The sequence below is a fragment of the Erinaceus europaeus genome, chromosome 3 (assembly GCF_950295315.1).
Source record: "Erinaceus europaeus chromosome 3, mEriEur2.1, whole genome shotgun sequence".
Taxonomy (NCBI): Eukaryota; Metazoa; Chordata; class Mammalia; order Eulipotyphla; family Erinaceidae; genus Erinaceus; species Erinaceus europaeus.
The window spans coordinates 123,061,801-123,074,801 of record NC_080164.1 but is presented as its reverse complement, the minus strand read 5'-3'; positions in this window follow the sequence as shown (position 1 = coordinate 123,074,801).

Below are 13,001 nucleotides of genomic sequence, written 5' to 3'. Positions count from 1 at the left end.
GGGTATTAACTGTTTCCTGAAAGTTTTGTAGAATTCGTTTGTGAAGCCATCAGGTCCAGGACTTTTGTTGTTGGGGAGATTCTTAATAACGGTTTCAATTTCTTTGTCTGTGATTGGTGCATTTAGATTTTGTAGTTCTTCTTGGTTCAGTTTTGGAAGTGCATAGGTTTCTAGGAATTGTTCCATTTCTTCCAGATTCTCTAGCTTGGTGGCATATAGTTCTTTATAGAAGTTTCGCAGAATTCTCTGGATTTCTGTGGTGTCAGTTGTGATATCTCCTGTATCGTTGACAATTCTATTAATTTGAGTCTTCTCTCTTTTTTGTTTGGTGAGTCTGGCTAGGGGTTTGTCAATTTTGTTTAATCTTTCAAAGAACCAACATTTGGCTTCATTGATCTTTTGTATGGTTCTTTTATTTTCGATGTTGTTTATTTCTGCTCTAACTTTAGTGATTTCTGTCCTTCTGGTTGCTTTAGGGTTCCTTTGTTCCTCTTCCTCTAAGTCCTTGAGGTGTGTAGTAAGTTCGTTCATTTGGGCTTCTTCTTGGTGTTTAATATGTGATTGTATAGCTATAAGTTTCCCTCTCAGTACTGCTTTAGCTGTGTCCCAAATATTTTGATAGGTTGTGTCTTCATTTTCATTAGTTTCCAGGAACATTTGAATTTCCTGTTTGAGTGAGTGTCTGACCCAGTGGTTCTTAAGGAGCGTGTTGTTTAGTTTCCAAATTCTATGTCTTTTAATAATTTTCCGTTTGTTGTTAAAAGTTAGTTTTACTCCACTGTGGTCTGAGAAGATACTTGGGATGATTTCAATGCTCTTGAATTTATTGATGCTGTCTTTGTGGCCTAACATGTGGTCTATCCTTGAGTATGTGTTATGTGGATTTGAAAAGAAGGTGTATTCCAGTTTTTTGGGGTGGAGGAGTCTGAAAATGTCCAAGAGGTCTAGTCTGTCAATCTCTTCATTCAATTCTCTTATATCTTTATTGGTTCTCTTCTTTGTTGATCTGTCTAAGTGTGAGAGTGGGGTATTGAAGTCTCCCACTATTATTGTATTACTATTGATGTATTTTTGAAATTGTTTCAATAGGTGTTTAATGTATTTAGATGGTCCCTCGTTGGGTGCATAGATGTTAATAATTGTTAAGTCTTCTTGGCTGATTGATCCTCTTATCATTATGTAATGTCCTTGCCTATCTTTTATTACTTTATTTAATTTAAAATCTATCGTGTCTGAGATGAGAATGGCTGTTCCTGCCCTTTTTTGTGGACCGTTAGCCTGTATGATAGTTTTCCATCCTTTCACTTTAAGTCTGTGTTTATCTTGTTGTGACAGATGTGATTCTTGCAAGCAGCATATGGTTGGGTTATGTTTTCTGATCCATCCCCCCACCCTGTGCCTTTTGATGGGTGAGTTTAAGCCATTGACATTTATTGATATTATGGATTTAATGTATTGTAGTGCCATTGTTCTAAGAAACAATTTGTTTGCTCTGATATATTACAAGTATTATAGTGATGTTCTTGTTTATAAGAGGTCTTTTAATACCTCTTTCAGGGCCGGCTTGGTGATAGTTGCCTCCTTTAACTGTTGTTTGTCTAAGAAGGTTTTGATCCCTCCATCTAGCTTGAATGAAAGTCTAGCAGGATATATAATCCTTGGTTGAAACCCTTTTTCATTCAGGGCTCGATAGATATCTTGCCACTCCCTTCTGGCTTTTAGAGTTTGAGTTGAAAAATCTGCAGAAAGTCTTATGGGTTTTCCCCTGTATGTGACTTTTTGTTTCTCTCTTGCAGCCTTTAGGATCCTTTCTTTATCCTTACTTCTTCTCATTGTGACTATGATGTGTCTTGGTGTTTTCAGGTCTGGGTTGATTCTGTTTGGTACTCTCTGGGCCTCTTGCACCTTGATATCCTTTCTGTTATTCAGGTCTGGGAAATTTTCTTGTATTATTTCCTCTAGGATGTTTGCTTCCCCTTCCTCTCTTTCTTCCTCTGGCAGGCCAATTATACGAATGTTACTTCTTTTGAGATCATCCCATATGTCTCTGTTGTTGTTTTCAGTGTCTCTCAATCTCTTTTTAAGCTCTTTCACCTCTTTCTTAGTTTTCTCTAACTCATCCTCTGTCTGACTAATTCTGTTTTCTGCTTCTGTTAGTCTGCTTTCCCTTGCCTCAGCTTCTTTCTTCATTACAGCTATTTCAGCTTTCAGTTCTCTAATTGTCTCAAGATAATCAGTATTTTCCTTGGGGGTCTCAACTGTTGTTTCCCTAATACTGCCATTTCTTTCCTCCAATGTTGTTTTCATTTCTGTGATTAATAAGTTTATTATTGCTTGCATACTTTTCTTATCTATGGTTACTTCTGACTGATTTGTGGTTTCTTCTGGGCTCTTGTCTTCATTCATTGGGGTAGCAGTTTTATTTGTTTTTAATCTACCCATTTTTTTTTTAATTTATGTGTTTCTCTCTTTTTTTTTTTTTTTTTAATGTTCTGTTGTTCCTCAGTTGTTGTGTTTTGAGCACAAGTAACACTGTACTAAATACCTTTATGACAATTGCACTCACCAACCTCCGGAATAACCGTAGCAACTGAAGTAAGTATTGAAGGAGTTTAATCGTTACCAGTTAGCCAAACAATTTCTCCAGTCCGTGAAAAAATAGTAACCAAATCCCAGTGAAGAAAGAGAAAAGGAAGAGAGGATAGCAAGAATAGACAGTTATGCAAATCTACTATCCAGTGTATATTCTAAGGGTAACAAGAGTGTAAAGGGAACTAGAGCAGAGATACACACATAGAGAGTCCACTCTGGGTCAGATTTCTTCCCCAAAGTAATTCAGAAATTCAGAAAGGCAAAGAAGAAAGAAGTGTATGACAAGATTAAAAAAAAAAAAAAAAAAAAAAAAGAAAAAAAAAGAGAGAGATTGAGAGAGATAAGAGAGAGAAAAGGGAGAAGATAGGAAGAAGAGTTGTAATTAAAGAGCAGTGCGAGGAACTTCCCAAATGTGTATCAGTGAATTAAAAAAAAAAAAAAAAAGGAAAAAGGAAAAAAAAAAAAAACCCTGTTTGGTGGTATGGGGTATCCTGCTAGTAGCTGGTCCCAGGCACTGCTTATGGGGGGAGGGGGGGCGGCGGGAAGGATGTATGCTTGAAAATTAAAAGGAAGAAAAAAGAATTTTTTCCCCTACTCTAATTCTTAACCCAAATTAAGTTATAGAAACATCCTTGGTATGACCGTTATGGCCCCTTATTGGATGGCCTGCTAAAGGCAGAAAATCCTATTGTTTACACGAGATGTGTCCGGAGCTCAAAGGCTAACCGCTTCTGCTTCTCCGGGCGCCATCTTCCGGGAAACCCCGCCCTCCAGACTTTTTTAAAGGATTTCTCAAAAATGAACACTAGCTCCAAGTCCTTTGATCCAATGAGAGATATACTCAAGAAGTCTTTGGATCCACCCTCAGGGTCGCGGTGGACCCTGGCAACCCCCAAGAGGCAGCCCCCGAGCTAAAGTGCTCTCTCCGGGTCCTCTGCCCGCCGCGCTCTGCAACCGGCGGAGGAGCCGCCTTCCCGGGCGGGCGGAGGACAATGCCCGGCGCACTTGCCTTGCCTGGCGCCGCCTGGGAATTCTGGAGCCCCGCTAGTCCGTGTCACCTTTGCTCTAATTGTTAACCCAAATTAAACTGTAATAACTTCTTTGGTGCCCTCCCCCTTATTGACTGGCCTGCTAAAGGCAGAAAATCCTACCTTTGCCGGCGATGCTATCAGAGCACTCGCTGTTAAGCGACTTCTCAGGCCGTCGCCATCTTACCTCCCCCCATTAATTAATTTTTACCAGAGCACTTGTGCGGAGGATCGAACCTGAGATCTTGAAGCCTCAGGCATGTTTTTTTTTTTTTTTCTTACTAGGGCACTGCTCAGCATTAGCTTATAGTGATATGGGGGATTGAACCTGGAATCTTGGAGCTTCAGGCATGATGGTCTCTTTGCTTAACTATTATGCTATCTACCCCCCAGTAGTGAATAGTTAACACTTTGTATCCACTGTACCACCTCCCAGACATACTCCCTCCATTTTGAAATGGAGTTGTTCATGTTCTCTTTTGCTGTTATGTCTTAGGAGTTAGCTTTATTTGTCTTGGGTATTATCTCTTTGTCAGATGTGTGAATATCTTCTTCTTTTAGTTAGAATGACTTTTCAGTTTAATAATAGTTTCTCTCACTGTGCAGCTTTTTAGCTTGAACAAATCATCTCTGCTTTCATTTCTCCTGTTGTTGGAGTTGAGTCCCTGACGATATCACTGAAGTGGTTTGCCTAGGTTTTCTCTCTCTTTTTTAAAATTATTATTATTTTTTAATATTTATTTATTTTCCCTTTTGTTGCCCTTGTTGTTTTTCATTGTTGTAGTAGTTATTATTGTTATTGATGTTGTCGTTGTTGGATAGAACAAAGAGAAATGGAAAGAGGAGGGGAAAACAGAGGGGGGGAGAGAAAGATAGACACCTGCAGACCTGCTTCACTGCCTGTGAAATGACTCCCCTGCAGGTGGGGAGTCGGGGGCTCAAACCCAAATCCTTACACAAGTCCTTGAGCTTTGTGCCACGTGCACTTAACCCACTGAGCCTGACTCCCCGTCTGGGTTTTCTGAATGATGGCATGCTTCATGAATTTGAGCATCATTCTTGCTCAGGGCCATACTAACCTAATCTGCATCATTACAATTTTAGAATGTGTTGCTAACTCAGTGCTAGGGTACTTCTTATAAAACAGAATGTTTAATTATTTAGAATTCTTATTCCCCAAGTATTTTGAGTAATCACTGTTTTTCTTTGTGAATTCCAGAGGAGGACACATTTGCACCATGATAGATTTGGATTGTTAATGGACTTTCTCCTGAATTGTTCATTAACATTATGTAAGATATTCATGGGAAAAACACATTTCAACAGACACAGCAGTGAGTGTAGTGAATTCCAAGTGGGATCTGCATGCCTTAGTTCCTATGAATTTAGGAATAATATGAGTATGTTCTTGTTTTCTGTAATAAGCATTAAAATGAGCTGTACATGTTTGCAAAGTTAGTTACTTTAATAAACCAGTGTTTATGCCTTGTAATAAATAAGTAAATTGATTTTTTTTCTACTGCAATTTTTTTATATTTATTTATTTATTTATTTACTTTTGTCACTAGGGTTATCAATGGAGCTCGGTGCCTGCAAGATGAGTCCAGTGTTTCTAGTGACTTATTTATCTTTCTCTCCCCCAACTTACTTTTAATTTGATAGGACAGAGAGAAATTGAGAGAGGAGGGGGAGGTAGAGATGGAGAGAAAGAGATACTTGCATCACTGCTTCATAGTTCATGAAACTTCTTTCTGTAAAGAGGGAAGTAGGGGCTTGAACCTGGGGCCTTGCAAATGGTAACATGTATGCTCAGTCATCTGTGACACTGTCTGGCCCAATATTCTACGTCTTCTCTCCTAAAGTGTCCACAGGCAATGGTGATTTAGGGCAGGTTATGTGTAATGTCTCAATCATTCTTCCTGTTAGATATAGAACCAGGAGAGAGCTCTCTTGTTGGGGGCTGGGTGGTGGTGGTGTACCAAACACAAGTACCCAGGTTCAAGCCTCTGCTCCCCACCTGCAAGGGGTCCACTTCACGAGCAATGAGGCAGCTCTACAGGTGACTCTCTTTCTCTACCTCTTTTTTTAAAAATTTATTTATTTATTGGGGAATTAATGTTTTACATTCAACAGTAAATACAATAGTTTGTACATGCATAACATTCCCCAGATTCCCATTTAACAATACAACCCCCACTATGTCATTTATCATCTTTCATGGACCTGTATTCTCCCCACCCACCCACTCCAGAGTCTTTTACTTTGGTGCAATACGCCAATTCCATTTCAGGTTCGACTTGTGTTTTCTTTTCTGATCTTGTTTTTCAACTTCTGCCTGAGAGTGAGATCATCCCATACTCATCCTTCTGTTTCTGACTTATTTCACTCAACATGATTTTTTCAAGGTCCATCCAAGATCGGCTGAAAACGGTGAAGTCACCATTTTTTACAGCTGAGTAGTATTCCATTGTGTATATATATCACAACTTGCTCAGCCACTCATCTGTTGTTGGACACCTGGGTTGCTTCCAGGTTTTGGCTATTACAAATTGTACTGCCAAGAACATATGTGTACACAGATCTTTTTGGATGGATGTGTTGTGTTCCTTAGGATATATCCCCAGGAGAGTAATTGCAGGGTCATAGGGTAGGTCCATTTCTAGCCTTCTGAGAGTTCTCTAGACTGTTCTTCACAAAGGTTGGACCAATTGACATTCCCACCAGCAGTGCAGGAGGGTTCCTTTGACCCCACACCCTCTCCAGCATTTGCTGCTGTTACCTTTTCTGATGTATGACATTCTCACAGGAGTGAAATGGTATCTTGTTGTTGTCTTTATTTGCATTTCTCTGACAATCAGAGACTTGGAGCATTTTTTCATGTGTTTCTTGGCCTTTTGGATCTTTTCTGTGGTGAATATTCTGTCCAAGTCCCCCCCCCCCATTTTTGGATGGGGTTATTTGTTGTCTTGTTGTTGAGTCTGGCAAGCTCTTTATATATGTTGGTTATTAAACTCTTATCTGATGTATGGCATGTAAAGATCTCCCATTCTGTGAGGGGTCTCTTGGTTTGGGTAGTGGTTTCTTTTGCTGTGAAGAAGCTTTTTAATTTGATGTAGTCCCATAGGTTTATACTTGCCTTAGTCTTCTTTGTAATTGGATTCGTTTCATTAAAAATGTCTTTAAAATTTATGCGGAAAAGAGTTCTGCCAATATTTTCCTCTAAGTATTTGATAGTTTGTGGTCTAACATCCAGGTCCTTGATCCACTTGGAATTTACTTTTGTATTCGGTGAAATACAGTGGTTCAGTTTCATTCTTCTGCATGTTTCAACCCATTTTTTCCAACACCATTTGTTGAAGAGACTCTACTTTCCCCATGTAATAGTCTGGGCCCCTTTGTCAAAGATTAGATGTCCATAGGTGTGGGGCCTCATTTCTGGGCTCTCAATTCTATTCCACTCGTCAATGTGTCTATTCATGTTCCAGTACCAAGCAGTTTTGATGACAATGGCCGTATAATACAGTTTGAGATCTGGGAGTGTGATGCCTCCAGTTCTGTTCTTTTTTCTCAAGATTGTTTTGGCAATTCTAGGTCTTTTCTGGTTCCAGATAAACATTTGTAGCATTTTTTCTATTCTCCTAAAAAATGTGCTTGGGATCTTGATGGGGATAGCATTAAATTCGTAGATGGCTCTGGGTAATATAGTCATTTTGATGATGTTAATTCTTCCAACCCATGAACATGGAATATCTTTCCATTTCTTTGTGTCTTTTTCAATTTCTTTGAGTAGTGACTCATAATTTTCAATATACAAGTTTTTCACTTCTTTGGTTAGGTTTACTCCTAGATATTTTATTGTTTTTGTTGCTATAGTAAAAGGAATTGATTTCTGGATTTCAATTTCTTCTAACTTAGTGTTTGCATAGAGGAATGCCACTGACTTTTGGATGTTACTTTTGTAGCCTGACACCTTACTATATTGCCTGATGATTTCCAAAAACTTCTTGCTGGATTCCTTAGGTTTTTCCATGTATACTATCATGTCATCTGCAAATAAGGAGAGTTTGACTTCTTTTCTTCCAATCTGTATCCCTTTAATTCCTTGCTCCTGCCTGATTGCTATGGCAAGAACTTCCAACACTATGTTGAATAGTAATAGTGATAGTGGGCAGCCCTGCCTAGTACCTGATCTGAGGGGAAATGCTTCCAGTTTTTCACCATTGAGTATGATACTGGCTGTAGGTTTGCTATATATACACTCCACTATCTTCAGGAATTTTCCATCTATTCCCATTTTTTGTAGTGTTTTGATCATAAAGGGATGTTGTATTTTGTCAAAGGCTTTCTCTGCATCTATTGATATGACCATGTGGTTTTTGGTCTTGCTTTTGTTGATGTGGTGGATCACATTGATTGATTTATGTATATTAAACCAAACTTGCATGCCTGGGATAAACCCCACTTGGTCATGATGAACAGTCTTTTTGATATACTGCTGTATCCGGTTGGCTAGAGTTTTGTTCAATATTTTCGCATCTATGTTCATCAGAGATATTGGTCTGTAGTTTTCTTTTTTGGTTGTGTCCCTGTCTGCTTTTGGTATCAGAGTGATGTTGGCTTCATAGAAGCTGGCAGGGAGTATTCCAGTGTCTTCAATCTTCTGGAAGACTTTTAAAAGTAAAGGTATTAGTTCTTCTTTGAAGGTTTTGTAGAATTCATTTGTAAAACCATCTGGTCCAGGACTTTTATTTTTGGGGAGATTTTTGATAACTGTTTCAATTTCATTAGCTGTGATGGGCCTGTTCATGTTATCCACTTCCTCTTTACTTAGTTTTGGAAGTTGGTAGGTATCTAGGAAATCGTCCATTTCTTCCAGGTTCTCTAGCTTGGTGGCATAAAGTTGTTCATAGAAGCCTCGCATGATATATTGAATTTCTGTGGTGTCTGTTGTGATATCTCCTCTTTCATTTACTATCTGATTTATTTGGGTCTTCTCCCTTTTTTGTTTTGTGAGTCTGACTAAAGGTTTGTCAATTTTGTTCACTCTTTTGAAGAACCAACATTTACTTTAGTTGATCTTTTGTATGGTTTCTATTCTCAATGTTATTGATTTCTGCCCTAACTTTCATTATTTCTGTCCTTCTGGTTGCTTTAGGGTTCCTTTGTTGTTGTTCTTCTAGGTCTTTAAGATGTGCAATCAGGCTGTTTATTTGTGCTTTTTCTTGTTTCCTAATGTGTGCCTCTTTTTTTTTTTAAATTTTTTTTAAATTTTATTTATTTTTAGTGAAAGAGGGATACAGAGAGAAAGATACACAGAGAGAACTACCAGAGCACTGCTCAGCTCTGGCTTCTGGTGGTGCTGGGGACTGAACCTGGGACTTTGGAGCCTCAGGCTTGAAAATCTTTTGCATAACCATTATGCTGTCTTAATGTGTGCTTCTATAGCTATGAACTTCCCCTCAGTACTGCCTTAGCTGTGTCCCAAATATTTTGATAGCTTGTGTCTTCATTTTCATTGAACTCTCGAAACATTTTGATTTCTTCCTTGATTTCCTCTTTGACCCAGAAGTTGTTAAGAAGTGTACTGTTGAGCTTCCACATTTTGGGACTGTTACTAATCTTTTGTTGATTGTTAAGTGTTAGTTTAATTCCACTGTGGTCTGAGAAGATGCTTGGGATGATTTCAGTGCTCTTGAATTGGCTGATGCTGTCTTTGTGGCCTAACATATGGTCTGTCCTTGAGAATGATCCATGTGGATTTGAGTAAAATGTGTATTCCAGTTTCTTGGGATGAGTGACTCTGAAAATGTCTAATAGTTCTAGTTTATCTATCTCTTCATTTAGCTCCCTTATGTCTTTATTGATTTTCTTCCTGGATGATCTGTCAAGTTGAGAGAGTGGGGTGTTGAAGTCCCCTACTATGATTGTGTTACTGTTAATATATTGCTGTAGCTCTTTCAGTAGAAGTTTGATGTATTTAGATGGCTTCTCATTGGGTGCATAGATATTAATAATTGTTAAGTCCTCTTGATTGACTGATCCTCTGAGCATTAAGTAGTGTCCATTCCTATCTTTTTTAATCTTATCTATTTTAAAGTCTATCATGTCAGATATGAGAATAGCTGTTCCTGCCTTTTTTGTGGGCCATTGGCTTGTGTGATAGTTTTCTATCCTTTCACTTTAAGTCTGTGTTTGTCTTGTTGAGTTAGGTGGGTTTCCTGTAGACAGCATATTGTTGGGTTCTGTTTTCTGATCCATCTTCCTACTCTGTGTCTTTTAATAGGTGAATTCAGGCCATTGACATTTAGTGATATCAAAGGTTGAAGATATTTTAACGCCATTCTTGTAGAGTTTTAGAGTGTTTTGATATATGTCCTATTTGTGGTGGTCTGGTTGTTTATAGGAGACCTTTCAGAACTTCTTTCAGGGCAGGCTTGGTGATGGTTGCTTCCTTCAACTGTTGCTTGTCTGAGAAGGTTTTGATGCCTCCATCTAGTCTGAATGGCAGTCTAGCAGGATATAGTATTCTTGGCTGAAAGCCTTTCTCATTGAGCACTTGATAGATATCTTGCCATTCTTTTCTGGCCTGTAGTGTTTGTATGGAGAAGTCTGCTGCTAATCTTATGGGTTTTCCTTTGTAGGTGACTCTTTGTTTTTCTCTTGCAGCCTTCAGGATCCTTTCTTTATCCTTATTCCTTTCCATTCGAAGTATGATATGTCCTGATGTCTTTAGGTCTGGGCTAATTCTGTTTGGGACCCTCTGGGCTTCTTGAATCTTTATATCTTTGATGTTGTCTAGACTAGAGAAGTTTTAGCTACTATGGCCTTGAAAATGCTTTCTTCCTCTCCTTCTCTTTCTTCCTCTGGTATGCCAATAATGCGTATATTGTTTCTTTTGAAGTCATCCCATAGGACTCTGTTGTTGTTTTCAGCATCTCTTAATCTCTTTTTGAGATCTCTTACTTCTTTTTTAGTTGTCTCTAATTCATCCTCAATCTTGCTAATTCTGTCTTCAGCCTCATAGATTCTATTCTCTCTGCCCTTTACTGTTTTCTGGAGTTCATCTATTTTGTTGCCCTGCTCTAATACTGTTTTAGCTTGTTCAGCTAGTTGCCTTCTTAGCTCAGCGATTTTAGCTTTCAGCTCTGTAATAACCATGAGATAATTAGTATTTTCTTCCATATTATCATTTGTTGTTCTTGCATTTCTGATTACAATTTTTTCAAATTCTTTACTCACTCCTGTTATTATTTCCTTAGCTAATGTTTGGATGTTGAACTCATTATTTTGTGCTTCACCCTCTGGAGGACTTTTAGCTGGACTCCTGTCCTGGTTTGATTCTCCAATATTTTTTCTTGTTGTTTTAACCATTTTATATATTATGTTATGAGTTCCTTTTATCAGTACTTTTCAAATTATTGACCACTATTGCCTGGATTGACTTGTGTCTAAATAAGTTAATTAAAGGGTTCACAGTGGTGGAAGTTAACAGTTGTTTCCATCCCTGAGTTGGAGCTCAGTGGTTTAAAAGCCTCTTTTTTTTTTCTTCCCTGTAGGCTATGGGAGCCTGAGGGCTTTTAAACTATCAATAGGCTTCTTAGCTTAATCAATGACTCCTGACCAAGAGATAAATCAGGGTATGGCAGAGATAATCCAGTGGTTATGCAAAGAGACTTTCACAGCCCCTTAGCTATGCCACTGAGGTATAGGTCTTTTGAGTTTCCTGGTTAGATATCTCTCCCCTTGTGTCCCTCCCTGTCGCTGCTGCAGCTTCTGAGGGTAGTAGCAATGGAGACTCAGAGTTGCATTTGGTGAGTCTCTGGGGAGTCCTCTCCTCCCTTAAGCTGTCCCCTTGTTGGTGGAGAAGACTGGAGGTGGTGTCTCAACTGATAAACTGCTGAACTGTTAGCAGTCACTTAATCTCTCCTTAGGCTCCTTTCTCCTCTCTGTCACCAGCCACACGTGTTTGTACTCACCGGTGATTTACTGGGTTCCTGTGGTCATTCTAGTCCTGTCTTGTTTCGGTCCCGGGTGGTCTCCTTTGGTATTCCTAGTTGATCTGGGAGAGGAGAGGAGAGAAAGTGATCCTCTCTCTACCTCTATATCTCCTTGTTCTCTCTCAGTTTTTTCTCTGTCCTATCTAAAAAAAAAAAAAAAAATAGAAAAGGAAAGAAAAGAAAGCTCTCTCCGGTTAAAGAGGATGAGAGTATAGACCCACTGAGGCTTTATTCCTATTCTTACTTGCTTTTAGTTGGAGTTATCTTGTCCTAGTATAGAAATATCTAAGCCAGGCTGAGAGTATAGATCAACCTGTCAATGCCCATGTTCAATGGGGAAGCACAAAAGCCGGACCTTCCACCTTCTGCACCCTATAATGTCCCTTGGTCCATGCTCCCAGAGGGATAAAGAACAGGAAAGTCACCAGGGGAGGGGATGGGATGTGGAGTTCTGGTGGCAGGAATTGTGTGGAGTTGTACCCCTCTTATCCTATGGTTTTTGTTAGTGTTTCCTTTTTAAATAAAAATTATATAAAAATTTTATGTCAAAATAACAAATAAGTAAACAACAACAACAAAAAATTTCTAGTTGCCTGTACTGACAAACTGACAAAACATCCTTATCTTTTGATAATTCTGTTTTATTGAGGTACCATTCATATACTATAAAAATCACCTTTTTTTATTGTATATAATTCAGTGACATTTGCTACAGTCCTCTACCTAGTTAAAAGACATTCCCCTCACCCTAAACAGAAATTCATACCCATTGAAGAGTCATCCCTCCACACCATTTTCTTTCCCCCTATACAACCTTTTATATCCTGGTTATAATGTAGGGTGTCTAAAAACCAAGCCTAAAATCTAATGCTTTTAACTAGTGTACAGATATCTGGAGCTACTGAAGCTTAAAACCAGAGTGATGATAGTGCTGAACTTGAAGAAAAATGGAAACTTGTCACACTGTGTGCCTCTAGATCTGATTGCAAAGAAGCAAAATGAAGTGAATATAAACTCTGGCAACATAAAGAGTCTGGGGAAAGCCCCTGTGCTAAAATAGCTCACCATGCATCTGCAAGCATAAATCAGTTTTAAGACATGGCTTTCTTTGAATTGTAGTGGCTAAAGAATAAATTTTCTTTGTTAACCTATTCCATGATTATAATCAAAGTATTTCACCAGCCAAAGGACTGTTTGGCTATTCTGGGAAGTATAGTGAATTTATTCTGCTTCAGAATTGATGTTATGTCCATATGATACAATTTTTACAACTGAGATGCTTTTTTTTTTTGGATACTGTCATTCGATTTAAACATGAATGGTTATAAATAAGTTTTCAACAGTAGTTTTTTGATTTATAGTCTTGTGATGAATTAGATGCAGT